Source organism: Bufo bufo, chromosome 5 (assembly GCF_905171765.1).
Source record: "Bufo bufo chromosome 5, aBufBuf1.1, whole genome shotgun sequence".
NCBI classification, from domain to species: Eukaryota; Metazoa; Chordata; class Amphibia; order Anura; family Bufonidae; genus Bufo; species Bufo bufo.
This window is the reverse complement of record NC_053393.1, coordinates 156763246-156780077: the sequence shown is the minus strand read 5'-3', so window position 1 is coordinate 156780077 and position 16832 is coordinate 156763246.

The window sequence follows — 16832 nt, the reverse complement described above, 5'->3', positions numbered from 1 at the left end:
TCACCCCTTATACACTGAGCATCCCTCATACAGAGAATCCAGCATGTTTACATCATGGTCAAACTCACTGTAAAGCAAGTTCCTTACAGGTCAGCTGCCATCTTCTTATATCTTCCTCAGCAGAATCTCTTCTCCCTGGATAAAGCCCTCCTCCTACCCTTATGGTGCTCCACACAGTCTTCAGTGCTCCACACAGGCCCCTCCTCCTTCTTTCACGCTTGCTCCAACATGTACTTTCTCCTCCCTTCACATGGCTCTGCAAAGGCCGCTCCGTGCCACTAAATAGTGCAGCTCTGGAGGATCAGCGGTGAGTACTGCTAATGCTAGAAGCACCATACTCAATGTTTCTCAAGCCTCCTGTACTATTGCGTGCTTCCACAATGAAAGCAGTCATTAGTTAATTGCACCCTACCTTATGGGTAGCGGAGCGGCACCTTAGGTGGCCGACTACCCTTGCCTACCCGTCCTGGCCTTGATTGCAGGTGGAGATCCAGACTGCACATCCACACTGCTGCTAATAGGGGGTGATAAAGACTGCACAGTCATATTGCTGTTACAGTGAGTGGTTCATAATACACAGGCAGACTGATGTTATAGCTGGTGTACCAGACTAAGCAGCTAGTTTGCTGTTACAGGGAATGGTTCATACTACACAGTCAGACTGCTGTTATAGGTGGTGGTCCAGACTACAAAGCTAGATTACTGTTATAGGGGGTGGTCCAGACTACACAGCTAGATTGCTGTTATAGGGGGTGGTCCAGACTACACAGCTAGATTGCTGTTACCGATGCAGCGTGCCTCATTGGAGTTTGTGAATGTGTGGTTGGGTGGGAGTAATAGTATGCAGGGTTCTGACACTTCCTGGGCTCGTGCAGTGATGGGGGCACACTCTGGTGTTGGAGTTCTTCTGCCTGGTGACAGTTCAGGTGCTCTTGATGGTGGTAGTTTTTAGGTGGAAGACAGAGACCTGGTTCGTGACACCAACACTTTTCAGTGTAGTAGGGCAGGAAGCAATAATAAGGCCAGAAAACGGTTCATTACTGAGGAATGAAGTTCAGGCACAGCAATTACAGTTTTCAGGGTGCACGGACTGTCAGATACTTCACAGAAATGCACTTCCACAGTTCTTACAGGTTACACGGCTGCAATTTGAGTTAAAAGTTGTCCCTTTAGAGCAAATTTCCTTACTCTGCACTTCTGTAGCTGACTTTAGCATAAGCATCTAGAAATGGGGTGTAATACCTCTCTCTCACAATGTAGTGCAACAGGGTGGTCCCCCTAACGGCAGGCAAACTTCCACAAAATACTCCATGGGATGTGGATACTTCTTTTAGTTGGCCAAGCTGCTTTTAAATATGTCCAGGCACTGGAAGAAAACACTGGTCGTATATCCAAAAAGTCCTTTTAGATAGGCTACCTCTACTGGGCTTTCACTACATGTCTCTTTTAAATCTGACCTGCTTTTTGTAGGTTTTCTTTGTGGTCTTGTCGTGGCTGGTACCTGAATCTGAAACAGGCAAGTGGGTCAGCGCTCTGCATGAGCTCCTCTCACTACTGTGTCTGGACATAGACTCACTAATCTGTCTAGAGAATGTTCTACCTTCTCCTCTCTAATGGAGGGGAAATAGTTCCACTTACTGGTTGGTTGTTACAACCTGTTATCTCAAATAAGCACATACAGAAATTCATAGCAAATCGCAGTTTTTGTCTTCTGCAGCCTCAATACAGAAAATACAAATCAAAAGCCCATTTGCAGTGACACACTGTCGTAGCAGTCGGACACTGCACATGGGGGTAGTTCTACTACAATCCCAGACTGCTGTTATAGTCGGAGGTCCAGACTACACAGCTAGATTGCTGTTAGAGGGAGTGGTTCATACTACACACCCAGACTGCTGTTATAGTGCAGACTACCCAGCCAGATTGCTATAATACACACCCAGACTGCTGTTATAGTGCAGACTACCCAGCCAGATTGCTATAATAAGGCATGGTCCAGACTACACAGCCAGACTGCTGGTATAGGGGGAAGTGCAGGCTACCAGACTTTTGTTATAGGAGTCGGCCACTCTTTTGTTGGATAACCCTTTTAAAGGGGGTCATTTTTCAATATAGCACCTGGATATGATTAGTTTTGTAACTGCATGTAATTAAAAATTGATTATAGCTACTGAGTTATTGAATGAATTCATCTGTATAGCGCCACCTGCTGTGTGTTCTTTTTCAAATTTCTCTGTCCACCTTACTGAGGTGGATGCACATTCTCAGTTGTTTTCTTCAGCTGCCACCAGCTGCAGCAAAAAGGACATAGAAACATAGAAACATAGAAACATAGAATGTGTCGGCAGATAAGAACCATTTGGCCCATCTAGTCTGCCCAATATACTGAATACTATGGATAGCCCCCGGCCCTATCTTATATGAAGGATGGCCTTATGCCTATCCCATGCATGCTTAAACCCCTTCACTGTATTTGCAGCTACCACTTCTGCAGGAAGGCTATTCCATGCATCCACTACTCTCTCAGTAAAGTAATACTTCCTTATATTACTTTTAAACCTTTGCCCCTCTAATTTAAAACTGTGTCCTCTTGTGGTAGTTTTTCTTCTTTTAAATATGCTCTCTTCCTTTACCGAGTTGATTCCCTTTATGTATTTAAAAGTTTCTATCATATCCCCTCTGTCTCTTCTTTCTTCCAAGCTATACATATTAAGGTCCTTTAACCTTTCCTGGTAAGTTTTATCCTGCAATCCATGTACTAGTTTAGTAGCTCTTCTCTGAACTCTCTCTAGAGTATCTATATCCTTCTGGAGATATGGCCTCCAGTACTGCGCACAATACTCCAAGTGAGGTCTCACCAGTGTTCTGTACAGCGGCATAAGCACTTCACTCTTTCTACTGCTTATACCTCTCCCTATACATCCAAGCATTCTGCTGGCATTTCGTGCTGCTCTATTACATTGTCTTCCCACCTTTAAGTCTTCTGAAATAATTACTCCTAAATCCCTTTCCTCAGATACTGATGTCAGGACTGTGTCAAATATTCTATATTCTGCCCTTGGGTTTTTACGCCCCAGGTGCATTATCTTGCACTTATCCACATTAAATTTCAGTTTCCAGAGTTCTGACCATTCTTCTAGTTTTCCTAAATCCTTTTCCATTTGGCGTTTCCCTCCAGGAACATCAACCCTGTTACATATCTTTGTGTCATCAGCAAAAAGACAAACCTTACCAGCGAGGCCTTTTGCAATATCACTTATGAAGATATTAAACAAAATCGGTCCCAGTACAGATCCCTGTGGAACCCCACTGGTAACATTACCTTGTTTTGAATGTTCTCCATTGACTACAACCCTCTGTTGTCTGTCACTCAGCCACTGCCTAATCCACTCAACAATATGGGAGTCCATGCTCAATGACTGCAGTTTATTGATAAGTCTTCTATGTGGGACAGTGTCAAAAGCCTTACTAAAATCTAGATATGCGATGTCTACTGCACCTCCACCGTCTATTATTTTATTCACCCAGTCAAAAAAATCTATAAGATTTGTTTGACATGATCTCCCTGAAGTAAACCCATGTTGTTTTTCATCTTGCAATCCATGGGATTTTAGATGTTCCACAATCCTATCCTTTAATAGGGTTTCCATTAATTTGCCTACTATTGATGTCAGACTCACTGGTCTATAGTTGCTCGATTCCTCCCTACTACCTTTCTTGTGAATGGGCACGACATTTGCCAATTTCCAATCTTCCGGGACGACTCCTGTTACTAATGATTGGTTAAATAAATCTGTTAACGGTTTTGCCAGCTCACCACTAAGCTCTTTTAATAATTTTGGGTGTATCTCATCAGGCCCCTGTGACTTATCTGTCTTCACCTTAGACAGCAAACTTAGAACATCTTCCTCTGTAAAGATACATGCATCAAACGATTTAATAGTCATTCTTTCTAGTGGAGGTCCTTCTCCTTTTTCTTTTGTAAAAACTGAACAGAAGTATTCATTAAGGCAGTCGGCTAGCCCTTTATTCTCTTCTACATACCTTCCGTCCTTTGTTTTTAATTTAGTTATTCCTTGTTTTAATTTCCTTTTTTCATTTATATATCTGAAGAATGTCTTATCCCCTTTTTTCATAGACTGAGCTAGTTTTTCTTCTGCCTGCGCTTTAGAAGTTTTTATAACTTGCTTGGCCTCTCTCTGCCTAATCTTGTAGATTTCCTTATCTTCATTGCTCTGGTTTTTTTTATAATTACAAAATGCTAGCTTTTTATTTTTAATGATTTGGGCCACTTCTGCTGAGTACCACATTGGTCTCCTCCTTTTTTTGCTTTTACTGACGAGTCTAATGCAATTTTCTGTTGCCTTCAATAATGCACCTTTTAATAGTCCCATTTCTCCTGGACTCCATGTAATCCGTTCCAGTCTGATAAGGACTCATTTATGACTAATTTCATTTTTGAAAAGTCTGTTTTTCTAAAATCTAAAACTTTTGTTTTTGTGTGGTGGGACTCTTTCACAGTTCTTATATTAAACCACACTGACTGGTGATCACTAGATCCCAAGGTTTCGCCTACAATGACATCATATACCGAATCCCCGTTTGTGAATACCAAATCCAAAATGGCCTCCCTCCGGGTTGGCTCCTCAACCACTTGTTGTAGAGATAACCCCAGTAGGGAATTTAGAATATCTGTACTCCTGGTAGAACTTGCTATTTTGGTTTTCCAGTTTATATCTGGAAGATTGAAATCTCCCATAATGATAACTTCTCCTTTCATTGTCATTTTAGCTATTTCTTCAACTAGTAGATCATCTAGTTCTTTAACTTGACCAGGTGGTCTATATATCACACCTACACGAGTTACTGCATGGTTAGCAAACTGCAACGTAACCCAAACTGACTCTATGTTGGCCTCACCAACTTGTATTAGGTTAGATTTAATGCTATCTTTCACATACAGGGCCACTCCTCCTCCTTTCTTGCCTTCTCTGTCTCTTCTGTATAAAGAGTACCCTGGTATGGTTATGTCCCAGTCATTTCTTTCATTAAACCATGTCTCCGTAACAGCCACTAAATCTACATTCTCAGATGCCATTATTGACCCAAGTTCATTGATTTTTTTACCTAAACTGCGAGCATTTGTAGACAGGACTCTGAGCTTATCATTTCTTAACCTCTGTGCTTCTGACCTGTTCTGGCATTGTTTCGGGGGGCAATTGGACTCTTTTATTTTCACTCTTTTGCCCCCCCTTCCTAGTTTAAATACTCTTTCGCAAATTCTTGGAGCTGTTCACTAAGTACATTTGTTCCTTTGAGAGAAAGATGCAAACCATCTTTTTTGTACAGTTCCTTTCTATTCCAAGTAGAGCTATCATGAGAAACAAAGCCAAATCCTTGCTCTTGACACCATTTACCAAGCCATATGTTGAACTCCTTTATGCGCCTCTGCCTATCATTCTGAACATTATGCACAGGCAGAACTTCAGAAAATGAAATGGTGGATGCAAAATCCTGTACGTCATTACCAAGTGTGATAAAAGATTTTTTCACCTCTGACACTTCATTGCAAGCCAGGTCATTTGTCCCTAGATGGACAAGAACATCTACGTCCCCTTCCTGCTTTGCTTGCTTAACAATATTAATAATACGTCTTCTATCTCTTCTAGCAGTAGCCCCAGGGAGACATCTCACAAAACCATTTTCTTTAAGCTCCACGCTTCTTATGATTGAATCACCCAGCAACAGCTGCATCCTTTGAGACTTCACTTTATCTTTTTTGTTGCATACATTAGACATAGGAGTCGATGGTTTCTCACCCTCTGTGCTTGAGTCCATATCCATGTTGTCCTTACATTAAGGCCCTGAGAAAGGGCATGCCCTCTGAGTTGCCAGCTGGAAATAAATCTAGTAGAGGAATTATAGATATGAATGGTGAGATCTCTGGGTCCACATGAGGTACACGGCTGGTTCTAGCTATGTTAGAAAGAGATGGTCATGTACTAGACGATGTCGGATTTTCATTTTTTATATTAATCAGGGATAACTCCTTTAAAGTTCTTTTTGTTTATTGATGTTTCAAGACAATTCAAGCTAAAGGTGGATATTTTCTTTTTAAATATACTGTCCTTTAACCACACCTTGTCAGTGTCGGAGACCATACCAGACACTGCTGTGTCCCACAAATATGCGCCTGTTATTGAAAACAGAAGTACCGTATCTGCTATAGGCTCTAACACTGATTTGGTGTGGTTAAAGGACAGTCTGATAATTTATGAAGATTGTAATGGGTGGTTCAGATTGCAAAGCCAGACCGCTGTTATAGGGGGTGAGGTGATAACCTGCTGTCATAGTGGGAGGTGCAGAATACACAACTAGACTGCTGTTATTTGAGGGCGGGCTGAGCTACAAAGCTAGACTTCTTTTGGAGGCGATACACAGCCAACCTACTTATAGATGGAGGTCCAGACTGCTGTCATAGGAAAGACCCAGATATAGGTTCAGGCGTGGCTAAGCTACACTACAAGATTGTTGTAATATACTGTATGACACAATTACTGGGTTCCTTTCTGGCAGATTATCAACATTTCTAGCAGATTATCATTAATTTTATAGTATAACATATAATAATTTAATCATAATAATCTTATCTAATAATATAATCACAATAATACATGTAATGTTCATGACAAAAGAAATATTAAAAACTAATGTTTTCATGCAATATAATATAGGACAATGTAAATTATATTCTTAATAGGTTATTTCCATCTCAGATATTTATGGCATATCCATAGGAAATGCCATAACTGTCTAAAAGGTACAGTACGCACTTCCGTGACTCTCCTAAAACAGGACTCACAATTCTTTCTCCATGTGGATATGGTGGCCAGAGATTACCTCATCAGATGAGATGGTGGTTCCCTGTTTTAGATATAGGTACCGGTCAAAGAAGTGGTAACCCCAACTGTGAGATGTATAGCATATCCTGCGTAGATGGAAATTCCCCCTTTTACTGTTAAATAATAAAATTCTGGTTTAATGTAGTATATAAAACATATTCTATATGCCTTCTAGGTCAAACTCACATACACAGCTGGAGTCAACCTGAATTTTACATCTTCACACTGTAACTCCTAAAAAGATATAGTAATTTTGACTCTATTTAGATGAAAAAATGAATATGGCCTTTTTGTCCGTTTTTAAACTTCTGCCAGTACCCTGGGGATCAGTGCTGGTCTATCAACAGACACATAGGTTCAGTCCATACTGTAGCACTGATGCCTAAATCTCCTAAGTATATAATGTTGGTGCTGATGCACATGTGCTTGATGGAGAACTTTTAGTGCTTAGAGTGCTTCCAAAAAATAGACCGCCAGCTGAAGATAACAGCGACTGGTCATGAGCTAAGAGAGTCACAGAAGTGGTCAAGGCTTGTAATAACCAGATGGCAGAAAACTGTGAGTTAGGATCTAGCAAACACTCTAAAACTTTTCATAGTAAATTGTTGATACACACTAAGAGTTATTACTGCGACTAGAAAACCCTGTTATCCATAGCCCACATGATATATTATAAAAACTGTACTATTTTTGGAGTATGCAGAAATAACACACTGGGCCTCTATGCATGCACTATTGTAAGAATGAAATAAAGTTATCTATGCAATGACATGCTGTACCCATTGGGCAATGGTCCAGGCATTACAATGGTAAAGTGACTATGGATTGTTCTTCTATTACATCCGTGCATTTACCTGATGTAATGGGAATATGGGTGCTATTCCTCTTTACAAATAAGCTGTTCACCTGTATATAAGAGCTTGGATTTATCTGAAAATGAAGACTTGCATCTTCTACTTAAGTTATTTCATATAAATGTAAGCACAGTGTTTTAGTTTTGATTAAAGTGGGTTGTAGCTGTAGTGGGTGCAGAGGTAGCAGTTGCTACCGGGCCCAGGAACCTGAAGGGGCCCAAAGATCCTTGTGTCGCATAAGAAAACACCAGTAATATAGAAAGTGTATGCAGGTCAAGTTACACCTCTGGTTGGAGGGAAGGGGTTAGGTCATAAATTTGGCATGAGAAGGTGGGGGTGCCATTACAATTTTTGCCTCAAGCAGCACAAAGGCTATGTGCTTCCCTGCCCAAGCTGAACTCCTGCACCCAGACCCCTGAGCCTTTAGCTACGCCCCTTGTGAAACCCTTAGTAAGAGTTGTGTGTACCATTACTTATGCCATAGGCCAGGGGCTAGAAAACACTGGGCCTCAAAGCAAATATTTAAGAGGACCCCTTAGACCAATTATTCAGTCAGGTTGACCTCTGCTATATATAGTAAACTAATACCAACCATTGCCCAAATAATACCATGACAGAGTATGCAAATAAATACCACCATATAGTGCCACAGGACAGTAATAGAATTTAAACATATATTACACAGGTATTTTAAAACAATAGAGCAAGATGCTCCACATTTATTGCCTCATTAAAATTGGTGTATCTTTGGCTGTCTCTTTGCCTTTAATTGAAATCTAAGCCTTCTATGAGCCAACTTAGTTTTTGCCATAATTTACATTAAAGGGGTTTTGCAGCTTTTTTTTTTTTTTTACTGATGATCTATCCTTTGTATAGATCATACGCATCTGATCAGCGGGGATCCAACAACCGGGACCCCCACGATCAGCTGTTTGAGAAGGCCTTCTCGCTGTTTCCCGCTGGCTCTGTGACGTCACGACTAGTATCACTGGCCTGGGCGCAGCTAAGCCCCGTTCACTTGAATGGGGCTTAGCTGCACCCAGGCCAGTGATACTAGTCGTGACGTCACTAGGCCGATCAGATGCTGCTGATCTATCCAGAGGATAGATCATCAGTAAAAAAAAGCTGCAGAACCCTTTTAATTATTGGTTGAAATTCAAATATAAAAATCTTCCAATAAACCCCTCCTCACCACTGTTCAAATGTGGAGAGAAACGTAGGAGGTTTGCAGGAGAAGTGTAACCGTCATTTCAGTTTATTATTAATATAATGTAGGTACAGGGATGTTAAAAATTTTGTAATATACTTTTTTAGGGAAAGACGATTCTTTGTTCTAGAAAACACGGTGTAAAAAGTCTTCTTAGCAAAGCTCTGACTGAGCATTGATAAGAAGATTGATACTGAACACTGAAGATGCCTGTGTGTAACAAGTCAGGAAGGCAGGGAGATGGGCAGTGATAGTTAGGGCACCTGTACTTATTCAGAGACTGGCATAGTGACAAAGGGCAGACTTGAAGCCTCTGTATGTTACACACAGGCATCTTTAGCACTCACTAAAACTGAAGACTGAAATGGGCCCAATCCATGGTAACTGCCAGGGGGAAGACATGGTGGCATAGTTCCTAGGAATAACTACCCATATATATTATACGAATAGTTCATACTTGGGTGGTAAACTGTAAATCCATGTGTATCTTCTGGAGAGTTCCTGATGTGCTCAAGACAAGAGCCATCTGTATCCTAATTGGGTGACGAGGAAGATTGTCAAGACAGCAGCACCTTTAAAAGAGCAAGTGTCGGCTAAGTCATTCAACGGTGAAAAACTCCAGCAGCAGAACCACCCTCCCTCCCATATTGGCGTTCACAATGTTTTAGTGGGGTGTAAGTCGCCCAGTTATAACATAAAGGCACAAAGTAAAGGTGGTGGTGCGCCCCATGTGATGTTACCAAAATCAACCACCCTCACATATACCGGACTAACAGGGAAAAGGGGGTCACAGACATTGGGTATAAAGCTGCATACTAATGGGAGAACTGTGAGTTTACCCAAAGTAACCTATAACCATGTGTATGCTACATACAATAATGCAAAAAAGTCAATGTGGTCACACACTGCTCACCTATCCCCCAGTGGTAACATAGATGTCAATCCGATAAATGCGGATTACCAAATAGTAACACAATCAAGGGCAGAGCAGGAATGCTGTGTGAAAGCAATAAATCATACTAAATTAACAAAGTAACAATGCATGAAACAAAAACACAAATTACCCATGGTATGCGGGAACCCAAGGTCTGTGACCGGAGCTGCACCTCGACGCGCGTTTCGCCGAGAAGGGCTTCGTCAGGAGGTAAAGATAACAAACAGTGTCCATCTTTAAATAGTGTGGTCCACAGCTGGCACTTGATTAGCGCATACGCCCAGTGATGCAGAGCGTGACATCACAGAGGCGTGCCACCCACTCCCAGGAACCAGGTGAGGCCCGCCCAGCACGTCACATGACCGGGCAGGGAGGAGGGAGCCGCACCTACTGCGTGCAGCCCCTCCCCCCTCCCGTCCGATCACATGACATGGGGGCGTGCGTCAGCCGGCTCACAAGGGACAGGTATAGGAGCGCCACCGCGATGCCCCCCAGCAGCGCACCGGTGCGATGCGCTATTGCCAGGTGGAGATATCGACTGACCAGTACAACAGATCACGATGCTTATATTTTATAATTTAGATTGTAATATTGAACGGGATCCGGCATACCCATGCAGCAATGAATGGACAACATAATGACAGAATACATCTCAGATACAATTTATATTCCAATCCGATGCATATAGGAACGGAATCCCTATGTAACCCCCATTTTTACAAATCTCTAAAGCTGGAACAATCATATACATATATAAAGTATGAAAAAGAGCTACAGTAGAAATAATGGCCAAAACATTAGCCCACTGTGCCATATCATAATGGGGGCATATAGGTGACCTATCTCATAAATAGAAAGCTAACACTATGAATCTTATAGAAAAATATACAGTGATATAATACCATATAACATGATAGTGGTATAATGATACACAAAAAATAATAATATAATAATAAAATAATGTGACCTAATAATCAGAAACTGTGAGGACGATGCGTCGTCAGAAACATATCAATGTAAAACGAGATTTTTGTATAACTTACCAGTAAAATCTCTTTCTCGCTCTTTCCTTGGGGGACACAGAAGACCTTGGGTATAGCTCATCTCCATAGGAGGCGTGACACTAAGTGAAAACTGTTAAGCCCCTCCTCCACAGCTATACCCTCAGCCTGGAGAGAGAGACTGCCAGTTGCGTGTCCAAGTAGTGAGAAAAGGCAAAGTCCAAAAGTGGAACCAACAAGCCAACTACCCAACGGGTAACACAAACTCGGAAACCGTGTAAAGAAAAAACAAAGAATGGGTGGGTGCTGTGTCCCCCAAGGAAAGAGCGAGAAAGAGATTTTACTGGTAAGTTATACAAAAATCTCGTTTTCTCGCCCAGTTTCCTTGGGGGACACAGAAGACCTTGGGACGTTCAATAGCAGTCCAAGAGGGGAGGGACCACAGCACCAAGGCGAAGCACCCTAAGGCATCAAGAAACCGCCGCCTGCAGACCAGGCGGCCCAAGGCAGCATACGCCGAAGCCCGAGTATGCACCCTGTAGAACTCGGTAAGGTGTGCAAGGAAGACAGTGACCGCCTTGCACAAATGCATGGCCGAAGTCTAATGCCTCCGGCCCAGGAGGCACCGACCGCTCTGGTGAAATGAACGGTGACACCAAAAGCAGAACCCTGCCCTTGGTGCGGTAACCACAGCAATAGACACTCTGAGAAAGCGGAGGAAGCCACCCTGGAGGCCATCAACCCTTTGCGCGGACCTCCTGGAAACACAAGAGACCGAACGCCGACCAGAGTCGGAGATCTCCAAGTAAAAACTGCAAGGCCCAACAACCTCCAAACGGTAAAGCGTCTGTTCCCGGGGATGGGAGGGAAAGGACGAAAGCCTCGTTGATAAGAAGGCAGATACCACCTTCAGAAGGAAGGGACAGGATGGAGAACAGCCCTGTCCTGGAAAAGGACAGAAGGCACAGAACACGAAGGGCCGCCAATCAGGCACCCGTCAGACATGATGGCAACAGAAACACAACTGTACAGGACAGAAGGAGTAGGGAGAACTTCTGCAACGGCTCCAAGGGAAAGATTGGAGCGCCGAGAGCTCAGTATGTAGTTCCCAGGGCGGAACCAGGGAACGGTACAGAGGAACCAAAGAGCCACTCCGTGGAAGAAGGTCATGACAGGCCCAGAAGGGCCAGGAAACGCTGGAAGGGGAAGGACAGAGCCGACACTTCAAGTAACAGAGTCCCAGGGTCAGGCCGGACTAGAGAAAGACAGAACCAAGGGAGAGAAAGGCAGAGTAGGGGAATGCCCCGCTTCCCACAAAACCCCAGGCAAGAACCCTAAGTCCGATAACCAAACCTGGACGAAGCACGGTCGGGAGCGAACACTAGCGTGCTCGCAGGAATCACCTGGCAAGCGGGAGAAAACCCAATGTGATCAGGCGCAGACCAGTAACACGGCAGAAGGGTCGAAAAAAATAACGGTCCTGTCGGCCCCCGAACAACATAGTCCGTATCCAACCGGAGTGGGGGAGCAGAAGGACAGACGGAAGAAACCGGAAGGGTCCGCCCAGCATCCGACAGATGCCCGGACAAGACAGGCCAAAGTCCAAGTCGATGTAGCCACCACAGAAAGGAGTTCTACAGTCCCGGTGTGGGAGATCCAAGGACAATCTTGACCGAAGGGTAGTCCTCCCAAGTTACCGAGAAAGTAAGTCCAGCAGGACAATATGCCCAGAATGGAAAGGCAATCTGCACCCAGTGGGAGGACAAAACGCGGTAGGCCCGGCAAACAGCTAGTACTGCCAGTGAGAACGAGGGAGATGGTACGAGACTGCAAGTAACACCGGAACCATCCAAGTGAACAACCATGCTCACCCCCGAGGGGGTGGGGGGGCAATGACGGAACAGCCTCTGAGGCCTGGCCGGGGCAGAAGCCACATTAGAGCGACAAACCCAGAGCGGAAGCCAAAAAACCGAGCCGGCGAGGAAAAGCAGAGCCGAATCCCTGCTACTCTGTGAGACGACCTGCACACCGCCTCGCAGCAGGCGAATGCCCTGAAGAAACCAAAACTGGAGGTCCCCCGGACCTGGATAATCAAGCACCCGAGAGGAGTTGGGTGACCTACCCGAGAGGAGCGGTCTGAACCTGGTAGCAGCAGACCGAAGCGCAGAGGGCGCCAATAGGAAGGACCCATACCACACTGCATCCGAGAGGAGGAAATGGTAGTAGGCGAGGGAACCGTAGTCCCGCCAGAGCCAACGTAGAAGTCGAGCGGCACTGCAGACAACACTCTCGACCCCGACCGGTTGCGCGGGGAAACAATGTCACAGGATGACAAATGGGTACGCATCAAGGAACCCCGAACACTCCCCAGGTGGGCAAACGAACATGGTGGGTGCCGACACAACGGGACCACACCAGAGAAAGAGTACCACTCAGCTCGGTGCAGTAGCGAGCCAGCAGAGCCCGTCTACGTATATAAAAGATATACAGCTGTGAATACATTGAGCATTCATTGTTGTGTGTTGGACAACAACACCTTAGGCTCATACAGGTGGACAGAATGATCTCTTCAGAGAAGAGTGCAAAGCTTGCGACAAGCAACCTTACCCCAAGAGAAAAAAGTATGTCGCAGGAGGAAGGGAGGCGTACGTACTAGCAACCCTGCAGGCCGTGAGAAGGCCAACCCACGGGAGGAGAAGGCATACACGGCCCAAACAATGCACAGAGCGCACAGCCACAGCGTCCCACAGTATCCACGGAAGTGTAAAGTGCAACCTGAAAAGGAGTTATGCACAAGACCAGTACAGGCATGCGATGGAACGCAAGCAGTCCGCCCAGAAAAGGGGGGAAAAAGGTACCTGGCAAACTCTGCAGATGGCAAGAGTGCAAAGGCCCGCACCAAAAGGACCTAGTGAAAGGGGGGCATGCACCGGATTATCCTAGCATTAAATGATTGTGCAATAATCCACCCAACACCGAATTTCGTGAGAGTGCAACTACTCCGCCCATGAAAGGGGAACGTCCAGTACAGCATATACAGGGAGTGCAGAATTATTAGGCAAGTTGTATTTTTGAGGATTAATTTTATTATTGAACAACAACCATGTTCTCAATGAACCCAAAAAACTCATTAATATCAAAGCTGAATATTTTTGGAAGTAGTTTTTAGTTTGTTTTTAGTTTTAGCTATTTTAGGGGGATATCTGTGTGTGCAGGTGACTATTACTGTGCATAATTATTAGGCAACTTAACAAAAAACTAATATATACCCATTTCAATTATTTATTTTTACCAGTGAAACCAATATAACATCTCAACATTCACAAATATACATTTCTGACATTCAAAAACAAATCAGTGACCAATATAGCCACCTTTCTTTGCAAGGACACTCAAAAGCCTGCCATCCATGGATTCTGTCAGTGTTTTGATCTGTTCACCATCAACATTGCGTGCAGCAGCAACCACAGCCTCCCAGACACCTGTTCAGAGAGGTGTACTGTTTTCCCTCCTTGTAAATCTCACATTTGATGATGGACCACAGGTTCTCAATGGGGTTCAGATCAGGTGAACAAGGAGGCCATGTCATTAGATTTTCTTCTTTTATACCCTTTCTTGCCAGCCACGCTGTGGAGTACTTGGATGCGTGTGATGGAGCATTGTCCTGCATGAAAATCATGTTTTTCTTGAAGGATGCAGACTTCTTCCTGTACCACTGCTTGAAGAAGGTGTCTTCCAGAAACTGGCAGTAGGACTGGGAGTTGAGCTTGACTCCATCCTCAACCCGAAAAGGCCCCACAAGCTCATCTTTGATGATACCAGCCCAAACCAGTACTCCACCTCCACCTTGCTGGCATCTGAGTCGGACTGGAGCTCTCTGCCCTTTACCAATCCAGCCACGGGCCCATCCATCTGGCCCATCAAGACTCACTCTCATTTCATCAGTCCATAAAACCTTAGAAAAATCAGTCTTGAGATATTTCTTGGCCCAGTCTTGACGTTTCAGCTTGTGTGTCTTGTTCAGTGGTGGTCGTCTTTCAGCCTTTCTTACCTTGGCCATGTCTCTGAGTATTGCACACCTTGTGCTTTTGGGCACTCCAGTGATGTTGCAGCTCTGAAATATGGTCAAACTGGTGGCAAGTGGCATCTTGGCAGCTGCACGCTTGACTTTTCTCAGTTCATGGGCAGTTATTTTGCGCCTTGGTTTTTCCACACGCTTCTTGCGACCCTGTTGACTATTTTGAATGAAACGCTTGATTGTTCGATGATCACGCTTCAGAAGCTTTGCAATTTTAAGAGTGCTGCATCCCTCTGCAAGATATCTCACTATTTTTGACTTTTCTGAGCCTGTCAAGTCCTTCTTTATGCACACCTAATATAGGGTGTTGATGTCATTAGACCACACCCCTTCTCATTACAGAGATGCACATCACCTAATATGCTTAATTGGTAGTAGGCTTTCGAGCCTATACAGCTTGGAGTAAGACAACATGCATAAAGAGGATGATGTGGTCAAAATACTCATTTGCCTATTAATTCTGCACTCCCTGTACAAGGACAGCCGTGAATCTCGTGAGCGTGCAAATTTCCACCCATGGAATGAGAAGTGGTCATGCACAAGGCCAGCACCATTTCCAATAGGAGTGCAAGCAGCGCACCCATGTTAGAGAGCCATGCTCACGGCCAGCAACGTATTCGGTGAAAGTGCAATGATCCTCCCAGAGGGGGGGTGGGGGGGCACATGGCCAGCATCGCATCCCGGGAGAGCGCGAGCATCCCGCCATGGATGGGGGTCATGCACCTGGCCGGCAACGTGCTGGCGCAATAACAAACCCAGTCAGTGAAAGTGCATGAATGTCGCCTGAGGAGAGGAGGCATGCCCACGCCGGCAGCAATCCAGCGAGAGTGCTGTACACCGCCCACGGAAGGGGGGCCATGCATATGGCCGGCAGCGGATCCGATGAGAGTGCAAGCACCCAACCATGGAAGAGGGTCAGGCACGTGGCCAGCAACCTACCGCGAGAGAACAACTCCAGCCAGTAAGAGTGTATGTATGCCACCTGAGAGAAGGAGGCATGTTCAAGGCCGGCAGCAAAACCAATGAGAGTGCAGCATACCGCTTATGAAAGGGAGTCATGCACATGGCCGGCAGTGAATCCAGTAAGAGTGCAGTGTTCCGCTTATGGGAGGGGGACGTGCACATGGCCAGCACCGCATCCAGCGAGAGTGCGGAGTTCCTCTTATGAAAGGGTTTCATACACATGGCCGACAGCGAACCCAGTGAGAGTGCAGCGTACCGCCTAAGAAGGGGGTTACACACATGGCCGGCAGGGAATCCAGTGAGAGTGCCGCTTTCCCCTAAGGAGGGGGGTCGTGCACATGGCCAGCACTGTATCCGGTGAGAGTGCAAATATTCCGCCCCAGAAGGGGGTCATGCACCTGTCCAGCATTAAATCCAGTGAGAGTGCAGCGTTACCCTAAGGAAGGGGGGTCGTGCACATGGTCAGCACCGATCCGGTGAATGTAGTATTCCACCTATAGAAGGGGGTCATGCCCATGGCCAGCACCATAACTGGAGAGGTGACGTCCTGCCTATAGAACGGGCGGAAGAGGGGCGCCTACACTTGGCCAGCGCCGTATCCCGGGAGATGGCAAGGGTCCGCCTAAAAGGAAGACAGCCGGGGAGCACGGCATGCCGCCCACGGAAGGGGGGCATAGCGTGCGGCCAGCACTACTGTATCAGGCTGCAGCGTCCTGCGCAGCCATTCCGTTATTTATTAACTCCGCCATGGAAGCCCCTTTTTTTTTTTTTTTAAACACAGCCACTCTGAGACAAGAAAGGGGCCACCATACAGGGGCACAGCCTCGTACAGGCCTATTAGGAAGCCCAGAACATAAAGGGTGTCCTCTAGATGGGAGCCGGCCCCTGGAGAT